The 20,734-nt window shown below is 41.1% G+C and overlaps 1 pseudogene; it reads right to left on the bottom strand.

The window, feature by feature from the left end:
- Positions 1-8,779: 8,779 nt before the first annotated feature.
- Positions 8,780-10,965, bottom strand: LOC113887719 (annotated as a pseudogene).
- Positions 10,966-20,734: the final 9,769 nt, after the last annotated feature.

Raw genomic sequence — 20,734 nt, 5'->3', positions numbered from 1 at the left:
AATACTTAGAAAAGGGCTTTCCTGGTGGTTCAGTTGTAAAGAATCCATTTGCAATGCAAGACTTGGGTTCAATCCCTGGGTCAGCAAGATCCCCTGGAGAAGGAAATGGCAACCCACTCAAGTACTCTTGCCTGGGAAATCCCATGGACAGAGGACCCTGGTGGGCTACAGTCCATTGAGTCACAAAAAAGTTGGATAAGACTTAGCAACTGAACAATGACAATAACAACAACCTAGCAAAAAACCTGTCTAAGAAGCAAAAAACCTGTAATCTGAAAACTATAAGATACTGATTAAAGAAATCAAATACTACAGAAGAAAATGGAGAGATACATCATGGTCTTGGATTAGAAGCATCAAGATTGTCAAAATCTACATATTCAATTCAATCCCTATCAAATTACTGATGACATTTTTCACAGAACTAGAACAACAAATCTCAAAATTTGTATGGGGATACAGAAGACCCTGAATAGCCAAAACAATCTTGATAGAAAAATGGAGCTGGAGGAATTGGTCTCCCCGACTTCAGACTATCACAAAAAGCTGTAGTCATCAAAGCAGTATGGTAGTGGCACAAAAATAGAAACATAGATCAGTGAAACAGGATAAAATGCTCAGAAATAAACCCACAAACCTATGGTCAACTAACCTATGACAAAGAAGGCAAGAGTATACAATGGTGGAAAGACAGTCTCTTCAATTAATAGTGCTGAGAAAACGGGATAGCCACATGTAAAAAAAATGAAATTAGAACATTATTTAACACCATACATAGAAGTAAGCTCAAAATGGATTAAAGGCCTAAATGTGAGACTGTACACTCTAAAACTCTTAGAGGAAACTATAGGCAAAACACTCTTTGGCATAAATCACAACAAGATTCTTTTTTACTCATCTCCTAGAGTAATAAACCATTGGAGAATGGAAAGGATACCTACTCCAGTATTCTGGCCTGGAGAATTCCATAATTATATAGTCCATGGGGTTACAAAGAGTTGGACACGACTGAGTGACTTTCACTTTCACTTCAGAGTAATAAAAATGAAAACAAAAATAAACTAATGGCACCTACTTAAACTCAAAAGCTTTTGCACAGCACAGGAAGCCATAGACAAGATGAAAATACTACCCACAGATTGGGAGAAAAATATTTGTAAATGATGTGATCCACAAAGGATTAGACTCCAAAATTTACTAGCAGCTCATGCAGCTTAATATCATGAAAACAAACAAGCTAATAAAAAAATGGGAAGAAGACCTAAATAGACATTTCTCACAGAAGATATAAATATGGCCAAGGGCACATGAGAAGTTGTTAAACATTGGTAATTATGAGAGAAATGCAAATCAGAAGTACAATGAATTATCACCTCACACTTGTCAAAATGGTTACCATAAAAAAAATCTACAAACACAAATATCAGAAAGTGTGTGGAGAAAAGGGAACCCTCATACATTTTGGATGGCAATGTAAATTGGTACAGCCACTATGGGAAACAGTATGGAGTATCCTAGAAAATTAGAAATAGATTTATCATATGATCCTGTAATCACAGTTCTGGGGAAAAACAGTATGAAAAGATACATGCACCCAATATTCATTGCAGCACTGTTTGCAATAGCCAAGACATGTAAGCAACATAAATGTCCAAGCACAGATGAATGGATAAAGAAGATATGGTACACATATACAATAGAATATTACTCAGTCATTAGAAAGAATGAAATAATGTCATTTGCAGTAACATGGATGGATCTAGAGATTGTTATACTGAGTGAAGTCAGAGAATGAGAAATATTGTATTATATTGCTTATATGCTGTATCTAAAAAGAAATGATACAAATGAACTTAATTACAAAATAGAAACAGCCTCACAGAATTAGTAAACTTATGGTTACCAGCGGGGAAGGGTGGGGAAGAGGGATAGTTTGGGATTGACATATACACACTGTGCTCTCTCTCTGTATGTATGGATATATATATATATATATATACACACATACTACACAGGCCCTTAGTTGTGGCATGTAGGATCTAACTTCCTGACCAGGGATTGTACCTAGGCCCCCTGCACTGGGAGCATGGAGTCTTAGCCTCTGGACCACCAGGGAAGTCCCTGTATAATCTTCTATATTAATGTAAAGCTTAAATGGGAAATTATAAAAGTTGTTTTATTAACAAAATCTTCAATAAAATTCACATGGTTAATGGAGTTCATTATTTTAATACTTAAAAATAAGTTAAAATAGTTATTCAGAACAAAAACAAAAACAAATGGTACTGAGAGAAGTGGATATACCCTTGAAAACAATGGAATTGGACTCTTCAGTTTCTCTTCAAAATTAACTCAAAATTGATCAAAGACTTAAGAAAGAGAACTAAAAATATAAAACAAAAAATTAGAAGAAGATATCCAGGGATATCTTAATTAACTTCGATTTGGCAATAGATTCTTAGGTCTGATGCCAAAAGGACAATAACCAAAGAAAAATAGATAAATTGGAGTTCTACAAAATTAAGAATATTTGTGTATCCAAGTAACAAACATTGGTGAGGATGTGGAAAAAAGGGAACCCTCATATACTGTTGGTGGGAATGTAAATTGGTGCAGCCACTGTGGAAAACAGTATGCAGGTTTCTCAAAAGATTTAAAATAGATCTACCATATATATGACCCAGCAATTCCATTCTTTGGTATATAGCTGAGAAAAAAGTACTAATTCTAAGAGATACATGCCCCCCCCCCCCAATATTCATAGTAGCAGTTTCATAATTGCCAAGGTATAGAAGCAACCTAAGTGTCCATCAACAGATGAACAGAAAAAAAAAAAAGTAGTATATATATGCAATAGAATACTTCTCAACTATAAAAAAAGAATAAAATTTTCCCATTTGCAGAAATATGGAGAGTCCTGGAGGGCATTATGCTAAGTGAAATAAATTAGACAGAGAAATACAAATGCTATATGTTATCACTTATATGTGGAATCTAAAAAATATATAACATAACAAATTAGTCAATATAACAAAAAAAGAAGCAGACTCACAGATATAGAGAACAAACCAGTGGTTATCAGTGGGGCGGGGAAAAGGGCAATACAGGGGTTGGGGGGAGGGAGGTACAAAGTTCTGGATATAAGATAGGTTACAAAATATTGCATGACACATGGAATATGACACACAGTCAAAACTTTGTAATAACCACTACTGCTGCTGCTGCTAAGTCGCTTCAGTCGTGTCCGACTCTGTGCCACCCCATAGACGGCAGCCCACCAGGCTCCCCGTCCCTGGGATTCTCCAGGCAAGAACACTGGAGTGGGTTGCCATTTCCTTCTCCAATGCATGAAAGTGAAAAGTGAACCACTAATGGAGTGTAATCTTTAGGAATGTGTAAAAATAATAAACAGTTAAAAAAGAGAAAAAGAAAATTTTTTTGTATCAAAGGATACCGTCAAGAAAAAATACAACCTATAGAATGACTGGAAATATTTGCAAACCCTACATTTGACAAAGGCTTAATATTTATCTAGTATATATAATAAACTCTTACAACTCAAAAAATAAAAGATAACCCAATTAAAAGATGAGCAAAAAAACTGAATGAACATCTCTCTAAAAAGATATACAAATGACCAATAAACACATGAAAATATGCTCCACATCATTAGTCACTATGGAAATGCAAATTGAAGCACAATGAAATGCTACTTCATACACAGTAGGATGCTATAATAAAGAAAAGAAGTGTTGACAGGATAACGAAGAATTGATACCCTCGTATATTGCTGGTATATATGTTAAATATTGTAGGTATTATGGAAAACTTTTCAGTTGTTCCTCAGAAAGTTAAACATAGCATGATCATGTGATTCTGCAATTTCATTCCTATGTATGTACCCAGAACTGAAAAGTGGTGATCAAAGAAATAGTTGTAGACAAATGTTCATAGTAACACTATTCACATCAGCAAAAGTTGAAAACACTCCATATGTCCATCCACTGATGAAGGATAAACAAAATGTAAATCCATACAGTGGGTTATTATTTACCCATAAAAGGAATGAAATGTTAATATGTACCATTAATGCTAATGGTACAAGAAAGATGAACCTCAAATACTTTATGGTGAGTGAAAGAAGCCAGTCACAAAAGTCCATACATGATTTCATTTATACGTGAAATGTTCAGAACAGGTCAAATTAATAAAGGTGAGGTAATTAATAGTTGTCAGAGACTGGGGGAAGGGGAAATAAATAGTGAAGAAAATATTTATCTAATATAAAATAATGCAGTAAAAGAGAAATAGAAACAAAAAAGATATGGGACATATAGAAAACAAAAAGTAAAATGGCAGAAGTGAATCCAACCACATCAAAGTTAACACTAAATGCAAATAGATTAAGCAATCCAATCAAAGGAGTTTGCCAGATCAGAAAAGAAAAAAGAACCTACTATTTACTGCCTACAATAGACCCAATAGATTCAAAGACCCAAATAAGTTGAGAATAAAGAACAGAAAAAGCTATATCATGGAAAGAGCAGTGAAAAGAAACCTGGAGTGGCTTTAAAACAAACAAAAAACTGTTACTAAGATAAAGAGAGACATTCTATAATGATAAACAGGTCAATACATTGGGAAAATAATATAATATAAATTTATATGCAGTTAACAAGAAAGTTACAAAATACATGAAGCAACCAGTGACAGAAATGAAGGACAAAATGGACAATTTATTGATATTATTTGGGGTTTTCAATACCACACTTTCAAAAATGTATAGAATATCAACAAGGAAATAGAAGACTTTAACAACAGTGTAAACCAACTAGACATTACATTACATTACATTACAGATATCTACAGAACAACAATAGGACTCAACAACAATAGAAAAACCCTTTTCATGGACATAGAACACTCCCCAAGACCACAAAGAAGGGCATAAAATAAATCTCAGTGCATTTTAAGGAACTGAAATCATACAGTCTATGTTCTTAAACCACAATGGTATGAAATTAGAAATCAACACAACCATGTGGGTACTAAACAACACATCCCTAAGTAACCAATGAACCAAAGGAGAAATCACAAAGGAAATTAGACTATACTTTGAGATGAGTGGAAATGAATACACAACATAAAACTGATGGGACTGAATGAAAGCAGAGTGATTAGAGGAAAATATGTACCTGAAAACACTTATAAAAGAAGAAAGATTTCAAGTTAGTAACCTCACCTTCCACCTTAAGACACTGGAAAGAGAAGAGTAAAATAGGCTAAAGCAAGAAAAAGAAAGATAATAATAAATATTACAGGGAAAATTAGTGAAATAGAAAATAGAAAATTAATATGGAACGTCAATAACAACAAAAGTTGGTTCTTCAAAAAGATCAACTAAATTGACAAGCTTTTAGCTAAACTTAGCAATTAAAGGAGAGAAGAAAATCAGTAATAAAACTGAAGATGTGACTACCAACATTACAGAAATAAAAATGATTATAGGAGAATGTTATAAACTGTATTTCAACAAGTTAATAACTTATATGAAGTGGATAAATTACTAGAAAGTCAGAATGTACCTACGCTGACTCAAGGGAAAAATAGAAATAGACCCATAAAAACTAAAGAGATTAAATAAGAAATTGAAAACTATCCATAAAGAAAAGCCTATGCCCATATGGCTTCTCTGGTGAATTCCACCAAACCTTTAAAGTGGAACTAGTATCAATATTTACAAACTGTTCCAAAATATAAAAGAGCTAATCCTTCCAAATTCATTCTATGAGGCTATTATTATCCTGATACAGAAACAAGACAAAGGGATCTCAAGCAAACAAAATCTATAGATGAACATTCCATATAAATACAGAGAAAAACATCTTTGAAACAGTAGTAGCAAGGTGAATCCACAAACATTAAAAAGATAATAAACCATGACTAGTGGGGATCAATATATTACACAAATTGAATGAAGGAAAAAAACTACATGATCATCTCAATTGATGCAGATAAAGCATTTGATAAAATCCAGCATTCTTGCATGATTAAAAAAAAAACACACTCAGGAAACATAAGAGAGGTAAACTTCCTCAACCTGACAAAGGATGTCTGCAAAAAATCCACAGCTTCTATCATATTTAATGCTGAAAGACTCTGTGTCGTCCCTACTTTGATTCAACATTTTATTCTAGGTTCTAGGCAAGGCAGTTAGACAAGAAAAAGAATCTAAAGGTACCCAGATTGGAAAAGAAGGGGTAAAACTATTTGTAGATTACATGATTTTATATTTAGAATATTAAAATAAAGAATCCAATAAAACATATTAGAAGTAATAAAGAATTTAACAATGGTCAGTTCAGTTCAGTCGCTCATTCGTGTCCAACTCTTTGTGACCCCATGAACTGCAGCATGCCAGGCCACCCTGTCCATTACCAAATGTTACAAAATAAAAAAATCAACATACAAAATCAATTATAAAATACAGAAGAAAATTCTATTTACAATGATATAAAATAGAATAAAATATTTAGGTTTTTTTTTTGTAACATAAGAAAAATAGTCAGTTTAATAATTACAACAATGTAGCATGAGTAGTCAAGGGCAGGACACCTGCGGGGGCGTTTGTGGAGCATCCGCATGGCTGTGAACGGGGTCCCTGCGCGTCTACAGAAACAAGGGTGTGGGCACTGGGGGCCCACGGGGAGTTCCCAACAGTGGCCCAACCTGCTGCAGAGTACGTCCCCTCCCGCCCGGGTGAGGACATGGCTCTGTCTCCTCGTCCATGGAAGGTGGGGGCAGAGGTGACTCCAGGAGGCAGACAACCCCTTCTTGACGTCCCCTGGGACCCCGAGCCCCTCAAAGGTCCCACGGAGACACGGTTGCAGTCCACTGACAACAGGGCAGGTTTGCAGAAAGAACTGCTCAGATGCATCGTCTCTCCTCCTTAAAAACCTTAGTAAAACCCTGGGACCCAGGAAGGATGCGTTACACAAGCATGTCAACGGCCACCCCTCGGGAGAAGGGGCGGTGAGAACACACGTGTGTCCCCTCGGTGCTAAAGTTAACAGTTAAGGCAGGTTCTGCGGGTGCCCCGTCGGGGTGTGGGCGGCAATATCGCCTGTCACAAAGTGCTGGAGAGTCAGGTGATGAAGTGGTTCCTGAGTTAGAATTTGCTTGAGACTGCAAACTTCAGTACACTCGATTGGATTGTTTCCCACTGCGAGCTCTCATGCGTCACCAAGGGGCCCACTGAGAAAACAGGGCTTACAAAACACTCCAAGGACTATTTTTTCTAGCCCTACCACTAACAAACAAAATAAAATGCTAAGCACAAGAAGTTTGCAGTTCTCATTACAAGGTCAAGTGTTGTCATAGTCAACGCCGGCCCCAGACATACCCACTTGAGTAGGGGAGCCTGAGGGTGGGGCCGCGGGCGGGAACAACGGGCACCCAGACCTGCAACTGCTCGGAGCTCACTGACGTCTGCCAGCCCGATGCAGTGAGAGGAGCGCAGGTCAGAGTTGCATCTAATGCCACGTGGGCGTTTCCAAGACGTCCCTGATCCAGGAGCTGGGGCTTGGGCTAAGGAGACTACACTTATCTTTTACATGTTCATCTCACTTTACAAACAACTTCTTCAGAAGATTGGGGCGCAGGAGCAGGTTCTGTGAACCGGCTGGACCCCAGGCTGGGCTCCAGGCCCTGAGGACAGGCTCCCTCCTCCGGGTCCTGGCCATCTGGACTCAACATGGGGTGGGGTGCGGGAGGGTCCTCGTCTCAACCCCCCACTCCTTGGGGAATCTCAGGCATGTTCTATTGCTGTACTTTTACAGAAACAGTGCAGACATTGCCTTCTCAGTGAGCACGGAAGGCCTGCCCACTGCCCCTGATGGGACAGAGTGCCCACCTGCGCCTGGCAGCATGTCCTCACAGGTTGCAGCGACGTGCAATACATAGCACACTTTATTTACAAGCTCCAGTGAGCTCGCTCCTTCTGGGAGGACGGGATGGTGCACCTGGCCAAGTTACCAGACCAGCCCCCACACCAGGCACCCTCTGCCACGCATGTGCTCACATGAGGCAGACATGCACACACCTGTCACGGGACCTAGTGGCAGCAGACGTGGTTCCTCGGGTTCAGGGCTGAGGCTCAGAACCCTGGGTTCAGCCTAAGTGAGGCACATGGCAACAGTGACCCTGGTCTACCAGGAGACTGGGGTGGGAAGACGGGGCCTCTGCAGGTCTAACCAGGCGAGCTGCAGGCAGACACTGTGGAAAGTGTTTCTGGAGCACTGAGGGGGGTGGGGTGAGGGTGGGGGGAGCAGAGCAGGCACCCCCAGAAACACCTGTGCATCTCCAGCCTCTGGTCCCCACGAATGGTGAGCAAAAGACCCAGGGCGCAGGACCAGAGAGGTTAGTGGAAGGGGACTGCAGCCCAGGAGTCAGCCCAGACAGAACCACCGTCGTATGCATTCAGAATGGGGCATTTACAGGGAATGTATACATAATATTTACACATGTTCACTAGGAGCCTGCAAGTCCAGATGCCATCACTGCACTTATTGCAAAACGAGGTACTGGATGGATGTGGAGGGGAAGACATGCAGTCTGGCCTCAGCGCCTGTACCTCACAGCCGCCCCATGCTGCACGTCTCCACGCGCGGAAAGCAGTGGCTGTGCAGCCCCTCCCTGTAGCCCTGAATGTCATGGGCCCAGGGTCGCGGGGCTCTGGCTCAGTCTCATAATCGGTCTTGATGAAGCACCAGGACGCCCCTCAGAGGTTCATCTCATCACAAGCAGGGTCGTTCACATTCTTGAGAACCTTCCTCACCAGCTTCTCCAGGTCTTCGCGGGCTCTCTGCTTCTCCTCCAGAGACTCCTTCATCTTGTCCTGTCGTAACTCCTGGACCTCATCTTTTAGCACGTAAACGGTGTCAGTGAGACTCTTTTCTTCTGTCACTGTCTGACCGTTACTTTTAATTTCTTCAACTATAATTTTCTCTTCTTCTGGAAGCAAAAGTTGTGGAGCAGATTATTTGCATGAACTTGAGTTGAATGTCTGCCATGTCTTGGTGCTGGTGCAGTAAGCCTTGATGACCTTCAGGATCTGGGCATCCTCCTCCAGCGCAGCTGTATTTTTCCTCAGCGCGAACTCCTTGTCCGAAAGCTTCCGCTCAGGCCTGCGCTTGGGGAGCAGCTTCTTCATGGTCTTGGGACTCTTGCTCAGGTCCTCTTTGTAGCAGAGGGCAGCCAAGGGCTGCAGGCGGGGGTGCGGGTCACAGGCAGCTCAGGCTCCAGGGCTTGGGGGTCTTTGGAGGCTCTAGGGGCCCCCTGTTGATTGATGGTGGTGTGTGGAGTGCGGTGGTGGTGGGGGGTGTGTGGGGCAGCATGTGGTAGGCGGGCGTCAGCAGCACAGGCTTGCTGTCCACATGCTTGCTGGACCAGGTGATGAAGTGGGAAGCAAGGGTGTGAGACAGCACAGAGTGAGGCTTGATGGTGGGGTTTCCTGCCAGGGTGACCTTCGTCTGCTTCTGCAGATGGTCCACCAACTCGTGGAGGTCCTGCTGGTTATTGCAGGACACCAAGATCCGCTTGCTCATGCTCCCTGATATTTCAAACGCATTTCTATGATTTTTCACTGTTCTCAAGCTTTGTGATTGTCATTCCTGTAGTTGGTAGCTTTCCTTGATATATAAAACCACTCATCCTAGGACTGACAGACAACATTAGCAAAATATTTGGAAAGAGTAGATGGCTTTCATTCTTTTCCTCACTGCTGGCACACAGGATCAGGACCTGAGACATGTAAACAACGCTGCCCAGGGTCTTGATGTTGTCGCCCTCCCAGCTCCGGATGGCCCCTGTTAGGATCTGCAGCTCCAACTCCTTCCTCTTCCACACCTCCTAACACTGCACTGAGTGGTTTTTGAAGGCGGTCATGGATTTCTGAATATCTTGTCTGTCTGGGTGATAATCCTTCATGTGTCTCTCCAGCTCCTTGAGCAGCGCAGGGTACTTGTCTAGGCACATGTGGACAGTGACGCCAGTGGTCAGCATGAGAATCCCTGGGCTGCTGGCACCCTTCATCTCTATGAACTCTCCCAGCTCCTCACTGTGCTCCATGAGAATGCTGACCGTGAACAGTGGTTGGCACAGTACGCCAGGTACAGGGTCTTCGTTTGTGGCATCAAGCTGAGGAAGCAGCCCCCAACCCTCTGTTGGGTCTCTGGCATCTTGGTGCATTCTTCTAAAGACTGTACAAGTATTTGCTGGAAAAAAAAAAAACATATTTCTTCTAGATTTCCCATTAAATATGAAGTGTTTGCTGAACTTAACTTCTCACTGGTCTGCAGGGGCCGTAGGTAGATTGAAAGCAGTTTGAAGTTCTTTAGAATATTCATTTTCTATTTCCAAAATATTCTGTAGCACCACATTGTAACAGCTTTTGTTAATGGCAGTCGTATCAAATCCTTTGAGAGGGCTCTTCAAGATTCCGGGTAAGTAGTTGCTGGGGAACCAGCTAGTCCTGCCGTTGTGTGTGCCCTCCCACCAGCCCCCCTCCTCCACCCAAGTGACGTGGATGATGTCTCCTTTCGTGAAGGACACCTTGTCTTCATTCGTCTGCTGGAAGTTAAACTTGGCTCTGATGACCAGCTGATTGTCGCTATTATCGCTCATGTCCAAACTGCGGTACTGGCCCTGGAACAACTGTGAAGTCCTACCGTGAAGGCTGCAGTCCCAGGGAGTCAGAAGACTTGATCTGGTGGGAGGAGGGCCAGGCGCACATGGAGTCGCTCCCCAGGCCGATGTCTGCTGTTACTTTATTCAGCGTCACTAAGGAGCTGAGGAGCTTGTTGAAATTCTGCCCCTGATACAAATTGTTTGCATCAGACGTCTCCAGCTGCAGGGACACCCGGCAGCCTCGCAGGAACTTGTGAATGTTGCTCAGGCACTCGCCCTTGTTCCGGGGCTCTGGGTAGACCTGCACCACAGAGCACAGGTGCTGAGCGCTGTGCGCAGGTCACAGGCGTGCCCAGAGGCGAGCCGGACGCTGCCCCCTGCAGGCATGACCGCCCCTCACGTGACCAGGGCGGGTGGCCCCGGTGGCTTGGAGCGACCCTGGCCGCCCCCCAGAGCCCGCACACTCGGCCACTGCCTCTCCTCATATTTAAGATCAATTTGTTAGGTAGGTAGAATAGGGAAAAGGAGTCCAAAATGGCGGTGGCTAAAACACAAGGAAGGTCAAAAGAAGGTCCGAGGACCAGAGTGAAGACTTCAGGCAGAACAAACAGCACTCCTGGCTGAGCCCAATTTGCATAGGGCAGGCCCAGGTGGAAGAAAAAACATATAAAAGGAGGAGCCAAAGCGCATTCTCATGGACTCTCTCTCCCACATGCGTGTGCTCTCTCTCTCTCTCCCCCTCCCTCCCCACGCACTCCTCCACTGTCTTCTCTTTGAGTCTTGGATTCTCCTGCTATCTTCTAAATAAAATGGAGCTGTAACACTGATTTGCCTAAGAGCTGTAGCATGGTTTGTCCAAGACCCGAGAGCTGTGACGTACCGAGGGCTTTAATGTTCATCGCTCCAAATCTTTGTTGTGATGAGACAAAGAACCGAGGAACATACACTCGCATGACAAATTTAACAAAAAAGTGCAAAACTTTTGAAAGAGGGGTCAAAGATAACAGCATAGGAAGACCCTGAGCTTGCCTCCTCACATATAGAGCAATTCCTGCCAAAGAACAACTAATTGGCTGATTGAACTGCTACTGCAATGAGAAGCATAACATAGAAATAGGTAGAAGAGATGGGAACATGGAATTTACAAGGACTCACCCCTGATGTGGAGATCTGTGGTAGGGAGGGATATTGCTGAGGAGTCAGAGCACAGACTCACCCACCTTGAGACACAGTGAAAAAAAAACAGCAATTTAAAAGTCATCTAGACTATAGGTAAAGGAAATCTAGTCACTAACCCTAGAGCTTTGGGTTAATGGGCAGGAAATTGGAGGTCTCACCAGGGTTGGAGTTATCAGTGAACGCCATTGTTTGAGTTCCCCAGGCATTCCCTCAGGCCCATGCCCACTCCAGTTCTAGCCATTTCACCAAGGGCAATCTCAGGTGAAGTCACCCCCAGCCACTCCCAGGCTTGTGCCTAATCCAGCTCTAGCTGTTCTGCCATGGAGGCCTTGTTACAACACTTCCTGAGATTGTATCCAGCCCAAGCCCACTCTAGCCCCAGCTGTTTTACCAAAGTGGCTCCAATGTGGCACACCCCACAAGGAATTACCCTGGCCCAGGGCTGTTCCAGCTCCAGCCTTCCCATCAAGGTGGTCTCAGGAACATCACTCTCTGGGAATCACCACCAGTCCAACCCTCTTCAGCTCAAGTCACCCTGCCAAGGTTGCCTCAGTTCAGCACTCCCCAGGGACTTCCTTTGGCTCATGCCCACTCCAGTTCTACTAATCTGCCAAAGCTTTCAGGTGCAAGCATTCTACACAGGGGATGCTCCCACACAAGGCCCTCCTTCACCTATTCACAGAAGCAAAGACCAAAAGCACACAAAATGAGGAGTCAGGAATATGTTCCAAATGGAGGAACAAAATAAAAGCCCAGAAAAATAAAACCCCAATGAAATGGAGAGAAATAATTTACATAATAAAGAGTTCAAAAAACAATCATGAAGATACTCACTGAACTCAGCAGAGTGGAGGAACTCAGTGAGAACTTCAACAAAGGTTTTAAAAATATAGGGAAGAACAAACCAGAACTGAATAATATAATGACTGAAATAAAATATATTCTAAAGGTAATCAACAACAGATTACACGATACAGAAGAATGGATAAGTAATCAAGAAGACAGAATAGTGGAAATCACTCAATCATAACAGGAAAAAAAAAAAAAGAATTTTTTAAAGTGACGATAGTTTAAGGGACCTCTGGGACAACATCGAGTGTCCTAAGATTCACATTATATGGGTCCCAGAAGGAGAAGAGACACAGGAAGGGATGGAAGACTTATTTGAAGAAATAATGGCTGAAAACTTCCCTAACCTGGGGAAGGAAACAGACATCCAGGTACAGGATGCACAGAGAGTCCCAAAAAGATGAACCCAAGTCATCACAATTAAAATGGCAGAAGTTAAAGAGATAATCTTAAAGGCAGCAAAAGAAGAAAAAAATAACTAATCATATAGAAAAGAAACCCAATAAAATTATCAGCAAAATTTTCAGCAGAAACTTTACAAATTTACAGGTCATAGTGCAGTGGCAGGATATACTTAAAGTACTGAAAGGAAAAAACTTACAACCTAGAATAATCAATTCAGTGCAGTAATCATTCATAATTGAAGGACAGATAAAGAGTTTCTCAGATATTCACAACTAGAGGAGTTCATCACCACTAAACTGGCCTTTTAAGAAAATTTAAAGTACATTTTTAAGTTAAACAAAAGGCCACTACTAAAATAAAATATATGAAAGAAAATATCTCATTGATAAAGGCAATTAAAAAGCTAGTATATAGGTTAAAAAACATAGTACAGTCAACCATGACTAAAATAACTAGTTAAGGGAGACACAAAATCAAAAGATGTATTGACAAAATATATCATCAAAAACATAAAATGTAGGTTGGGGGATAAAAATAGAGTATTTTTTGAATGCCTTCAAATTTAAGTGGCTATCAGGAGAAGGCAATGGCACCCCACTCCAGTACTCCTGCCTGGAAAATCCCATGGACGGAGGAGCTTGGTAGGCTGCAGTCCATAGGGTTGCTGAGGGTCGGACACGACTGAGCGACTTCACTTTCAATTTTCACTTTCATGCATTGGAGAAGGAAATGGCAACCCACTCCAGTGTTCTTGCCTGGAGAATCCCAGGGACGGGGGAGCCTGGTGGGCTGCCGTCTATGGGGTCACACAGAGTCGGACACGACTGAAGTGACTTAGCAGCAGCAGCAGCAGCAGCTTAAAATAGATGACTACAAGCTAATATATATGAATCTCTTGGGAACCACAAACCAAAAACCTACAATGAATAGAAAAAAATAAAGAGAAATGACTGTAAAAATAACACTAAGAGGACATGTTAGGCCACAAAGAAGTCTAAATTTAAGAAGATTGAAATCATACTAAGCATTTTTCCTGACCACAATGCTATGAGACTAGATGTCAATTACAAGGAAAGAAACACAAACATGTGTAGACTACACAACATGCTACTAAACAATCAATAGGTCAATTAAGAAATCAAAGTGGAAAAAAACACTTTAGAAAATTGAAAATGAAGACACTTCTGTCCAAAATCTATGGGATGCAGCAAAAGCAATTCTAAAAGAGAAGTTTATAGTAAAAGGCTTATATCAAGAAACAAGAAAAATCTTAATCTAAATATACATGTACAGAAACTAGAAAAAGAAGAAAAAACAAAATCCAAAGTTAGTGGAAGGAGGGAAATAATAAAGCTCAGATGTGAAATAAATGAACTAGAGACTAAAAATATTAGAAAAGATCAATAAAACTAAGAGTTGGTTCTTTGAAAAAATTAACAAAATTGACTAACAAATGGCTAACAAATGTTTAGTCAGATAAGAAAGAGAGAGCACAAATAAATAAAATTACAACTGAATGAGTAGAAGTCACAACAACTACCACAGAAATACAAAGAATCATGAGAATATTATAAAAAATTATATGCCACAAATTAGACAATCTAGAAGAATGGATAGATTCCTAGAAACATACAGTGATTCCAAGAATGAATCATGAAGAAATAGATAATCTGAATAGATTGATTACTAGTAACAAAACTAAATCAGTAATCTAAGAACTGTCAAAAAACAAAAGTCCAGGTCCAAATGGCTTCACAGGTGAATTCTATCAAACATTTAAGGAAGAGTCAATACCTATCTTTCTCAAAGTATTCTCAAAAATTGAGGAGGAAAGAAAGGTTCCAAACTCATTTTTTGAGGCCAGTATTACCCTGATATAAAAACTAGACAAAGACACCACACACAAAAACATTATAGGCCAATATCTCTGATAAACAGAGATACAAGAATCCTCAACAAAATATTAGCAAATCAAGTTCAATAATACATTAAATGGATTATATACCACGATCAAGTGAAATTTATCTCAGGAATGCAAGAATGGTTCAAAATCCACAAATCAGTTAACATGATACACCACATTAACCAAAATAAACAAAACCATATGATCATCTCTCTAAATGCAGAAAAAGCTTTTCACAAAATTGAACATCAGGGACTTCCCTAGCAGACCAGTTAGGACTCAGTGCTTTCACTGTCATGGCCATGGGTTCAATCTCTGGTCTGGGAACTAAGATCCTGCAAGCTGCACAACATGGTATAAAAACTGAACATTCATCTATGATAAAATCTCTAAAGAAAGTGGGTATAGAAGATACGTAATATCATAAAGGCCAAATATGACAAACCCACAGCTAACATCATACTCAGTGGTGAAAAGCTGAAAGGTTTTCCTCTAAGATTAAGAAGAAGACAAGGGTTGAGGGGAGAACAAGATGGTGGAGGAGTAGGTGGATGTGAAGTACATCTCTTTCCACAGATACATCAGGAATACACCTTCAGACACAGAAGTGCATGCAGAACACCAGCTGAGAGAAGACAGGAGTACCTGACCAATGGAAAATAATATACACCACCAAGCAAAACTTGGTAGGATGAAGGAACTAGGGGGAAAAAACAGGAGTGTCAGTAGGACTGGACCTGCCCTCAGCAGGTGGGGGAACTGAAGCAAGGGTCTGAGCCCCACATTGGGGCAATTGTCTGAGTCAGAGGAGAAACATTTAAGGCTGAGAGTGAAACAGATGATCTGTGGCAGCCTAAATGGAATGAGAATCAGACAGTCCTTGATGAAGCCATAAATACCCCGGATAGGAATGATGGTCCCCTGGAAGGCACCAGGGGAGCTGGGTGCTGGCATTTAGATTGTGGAGCAATCCCAGGGTGAGGGCTGCTGTTGATTGCAGAGACGGATTGAAGGGATGTAAGGGAGGAGATCGTGGTGGGAAATGTCAGTGGAGGAAAGCCAGGCAGCCATGGAAGCAAGGCAATACTGCTGAGTCATGCATAAGGGGTGGAGGTATCACCATAGCCTCTCTCGCCCCATGCTAACATCCACAGCTGAACAATAGAGAGGCTGGCCCATCAAACACCTGATGCACTGAGTCCTACAGAGTAGGACCCCACCCAGGGTGCCCCTTTAAGTGCTTGACCTGCTGATCTACAGAGTAGGACTCCAGCCAGGGGGGCCCCTCTATGTGCCTGAAGCGGTGAACAACAGAGAAGGATCCCAGGAAAGGGAGCCTTCTAAGTGCCTGAACGGGCGGAGCTACAGAGAAAGACTGGTCAAAGAGGCCTTCTGATCGCCAGCTACAAGAGGCTTGATAAAAGACTCTGATAGGGCCATAACTCCTGTGGCAGAGGCAGCCTATGTCCCTGCACATTTGGTGCTGCCAGGGTCCCTGCAAGCCAAGCAGCTGTGCCCCACCTTCATACTCAACTCTCACTGGGGTTTGTGTCTGTCTATAGGGTCACTTCAGTCATGTCCAACTCTTTCAGACCCTGAAGACTGTGGCCTGCCAGGCTTGTTTGTCAGGGGGAATCTCCAGGCAAGAATATTGGAGCGTATTGGCCAATCCTGGTTTCCATGCCCTTCTAGAGCACTATATTTCCTGCTGCCCTAGCCACCAACTCCCCTGAGTACCTGGTGCTGCCAGAACCCCTGCGACCCAAGCAGCTGCACCACCTTCACACCTGGCCCTCACAGGAGCAAATCCAAATCCTCCAAGGCAGCCTCAGGAGCAAACCCCAGTGAACAACCCACATGCAGAGGTGAAATAAAACCACAATTGAAACCCAGGGGCAGTGTCACTAAGGAAAAAGATCTAAAACCTTCTCACCAGCTGTACAAGCTGTAGATTAAATCCACATGATCAACTAGGCAGACTCTGTGTCTACGGGATATGTAAAAGGACACTGAGAGCTCCCACAAATGAAAACACATTAGTTCTGATAGCTGTGGACATTGGAGGGATGAACACACAGGTGTAGGACCAGATTAGAATCTGAGCTGCCCCCACAGCAGGTCCAGAGTTCATCAGCACAGTGTTGGACGGCATCCTAGGGAGGTGAGGTGGACTGTGACTCTCAGTGAGGGAAAGGACTCTGACAGCAGTGACTCAAGAAAAACATTTATTATTCTTATGTTTTGACTTGTTCCGTAGATTCTTCTGGAATTCCCCCCCCCCCTGCCCTTTTCCCCACCTCTGTTGTAGTTCTTGATTTTATTGGCACTATGAAATCTAATTAAGCCTTTGAGCTATTTTTATCCTCAATCACATTTTTTCATTGTTGTTATAAACCTCTGCCTCTATGCTGGGCTTTTGCAGTTCTGTGGAGTTTTCCTATTTTTTCTTTTCTCTTTTTTTAATTTTAATTTTTAAAACCTATTATTAGTTTTTATACATTTATTCCTTTGTTTCCTTTTCCTACTGTTCTTTTCCCCTTGCAGTTAATCTTTAATGTATATAAATCTTCTTCATCTACCTCTATTTAACTTTGCATATCTATTCTTTCTTTTCTTTCCTCTCAAAATATTTGTTAGTTTTGTTTTTATTGCTTTATTCCCAACTTGGCGCCTTGCTTTAGGTTTGTCTTCCAGTTTGTGTTTTAGTTAGTTTTGTTCTTAACTGGTAAATATAATTTTTGATTGTCTTTGTTTGCTGGGTCAATCTACTGTGCTTTATTTTTGTTGAATTGTTTTGACTTTGTTTATGGGTGTATATGTATATTCCATTATTTTAATTATTATTTGCCTGATTTTATAACTGCCATTTGTCTGGGGTTCATCTTTGGTTTCTCATTTTTGGGTATTTAATTTTACTTAATGCCATAACAAAACACTTGTGGAATTTTTGTTCCTAACCAGAGATCAAGCCCTTAGCCTTTGGAGTGGGAGCACTGACTCCAAGACCATAGACTACCAGAGAACTAACCCTAAGGAATATCAAATAGTGAGAACTCACACAAAAGAAACCGCTTGAATACAAGACACAGCATCACCCAACTACCAGTAGCACCCTGTGCAGGATGTCTCATCTAAACAACAAACAAAACAAAAATACAAACCTAATCATCAGCAGACACGATTACCACCTCATTGAGCCTTGCCCATGAGATAAAAAACAAACAAACAAAAACTCAGCACAAATCTCACCCTATATGAAGCTTACACAAACCACTGGGCCAACCTTAGGAGGGCAGAAACCAAAAGGAAGAAAGGATTCAACCTTCTTCAAGGAAAGAATTAAACTTTGAATCCTGGGAAAAGGAGACCTCAAACACAATAAGCTAAAAAAAATATTGAAAAGGCAGAGAAATACTACACAAATGAAGGAACAAACTAGAAACACAGAAGTCCAAATAAATGAAGAGGAAATAGGCAAACTACCTGAAAAAGAATTCAGAATAATGACAGGAAAGATGTTCAAAAACCTTGAAAATAGAATAGAGAAAATGCAAGAATCAATGAACAAAGACCTAGAAGAATTAAAGAATAAACATACAAACAACACAATTACTGAAATTAATAATACTCTAGAAGGAATCAATAGCAGAATATCTGAAGCAGAAGAATGAATCAGTGAGCTGGAAAATAAAAAACTTGGTGGTGGAAATAACTTCTGAAGAGCAGAATAAAGTAAAAAGAATGAAAAGAACCGAGGATAGTCTCAAAGGCCTCTGAGAAAATATCAAATCCATCAACATTCGAATTATAGGGGCCCCAGAAGAAGAAGAGAAAAAGAAAGGATTTGAGAAAATTTTTGAAGAGATTATAGGTGAAAATTTCCTCAACATGGAAAAGGAAATAGTCAATCAAGTCCATGGGACACAGAGTCCCATACAGGATAAACCCAAGGGGAAACAGGCCAAGACACATACTAATCAAACTACCAAGGACTAAACACAAAGAAAGAATATTAAATATTTTCTCATGGTTTTTCTTTTTGTCTTCTTCTTCTGGGACCTCTATGATTCGAATGTTGTAGCATTTAATATTGTCCTGGAGGTCTCTGAGATTGTCCTCATTTCTTTTAATTCGTTTTTCTTTTATCCTCTCTGATTCATTTATTTCTACCATTCTATCTTCTAATTCACTAATCCTATCTTCTGCCTCTGTTATTCTACTATTTGTTGCCTCCAGAGTGTTTTTAATTTCATTTATTGCATTATTCATTATATATTGACTCTTTTTTATGTCTTCTAGGTCCTTGTTAAACCTTTCTTGCATCTTCTCAATCTTTGTCTCCAAGCTATTTATCTGTGATTCCATTTTGATTTCAAGATTTTGGATCAATTTCACTATCATTATTTGGAATTCTTTATCAGGTAGATTCCCTATCTCTTCCTCAACACGTATAATATTCTGTATGAAACGAGTCGCCAGTCCAGGTTTGATGCACGATGCTGGATGCTTGGGGCTGGTGCACTGGGACGACCCAGAGGGAGGGTATGGGGAGGGAGGAGGGAGGAGGGTTCAGGATGGGGAACACAGGTATACCTGTGGCGGATTCATTTCGATATTTGGCAAAACTAATACAATATTGTAAAGTTTAAAAATAAAATAAAATTTTAAAAAAAAGAAAGAATATTAAAAGCAGCAAGGGAGAAGCAACAAGTAACATACAAGGGAAACCTCATACGCTTCACAGCTGATCTTTCAACAAAAACTCTGCAGGCCAGAAGGGAATGTCAGGATATATTTAAAGTACTGAAAGGGGAAAATCTACCACCAAGATTACCGTACCCGGCAATGATCTCATTAAAAAATTGATGGCGAAATAAAAAGCTTTTCAGACAAGCAAAAGTTAAGAGAATTCAGTACTACTGAACCAGATTTACAACAAATGTTAAAGGGACTTATATAGTCAAGAAATATAAGAGGAGAAAAAAGATCTACAAAATCAAACCCAAACAATTAGAAAATGGCAATAGGAACATATATATCAATAATTACTTTAAATGTAAATGGGTTAAATGCTCCAACCAAAAGACACAGACTGGCTGAGTGGATACAGAAACAAGACCCATATATATGCTGTCTACAAGAAACCCACTTCAGACATAAAGACACATATAGACTGAATGTGAGAGGTTGGAAAAATATATTCCACACAAATGGGAAGCAAAAGAAATCTGGAGTAGCAATCCTCATATCAGACAAAGTAGACCTTAAAGAATATTACAAGAGTTAAGGAAGGACGCTACATAGTGATCAAGGGATCAATCCAAGAGGAAGACAAAACAATTGCAAATATCTGGGAGGGATTGGGGGCAAAAGGAGAAGGGGACAGCAGAGGATGAGATGGCTAGATGGCATCACTGACTCGATGGACGTGAGTCTGAGTGAACTCTGGGAGTTGGTGATGGACAGGGAGGCCTGGTGTGCTGCGATTCATGGGGTCACAAAGAGTCAGACATGACTGAGCAACTGATCTAATCTGATCTTATGCACCCAACATAGGAGCACCTCAATACATAAGACTAACACTAACAGACATAAAAGGAGAAATTGACAGTAACACAATAATAGTAGGAGACTTTAACACCCCACTCACACCAACGGACAGATCATCAAAACAGAAAATTAATAAGGAAACACAAGTCTTAAGTGATACAT

This window comes from Bos indicus x Bos taurus, chromosome X (assembly GCF_003369695.1).
Source record: "Bos indicus x Bos taurus breed Angus x Brahman F1 hybrid chromosome X, Bos_hybrid_MaternalHap_v2.0, whole genome shotgun sequence".
NCBI classification, from domain to species: domain Eukaryota; kingdom Metazoa; phylum Chordata; class Mammalia; order Artiodactyla; family Bovidae; genus Bos; species Bos indicus x Bos taurus.
This window is presented reverse-complemented; position numbering and strand designations above follow the sequence as displayed.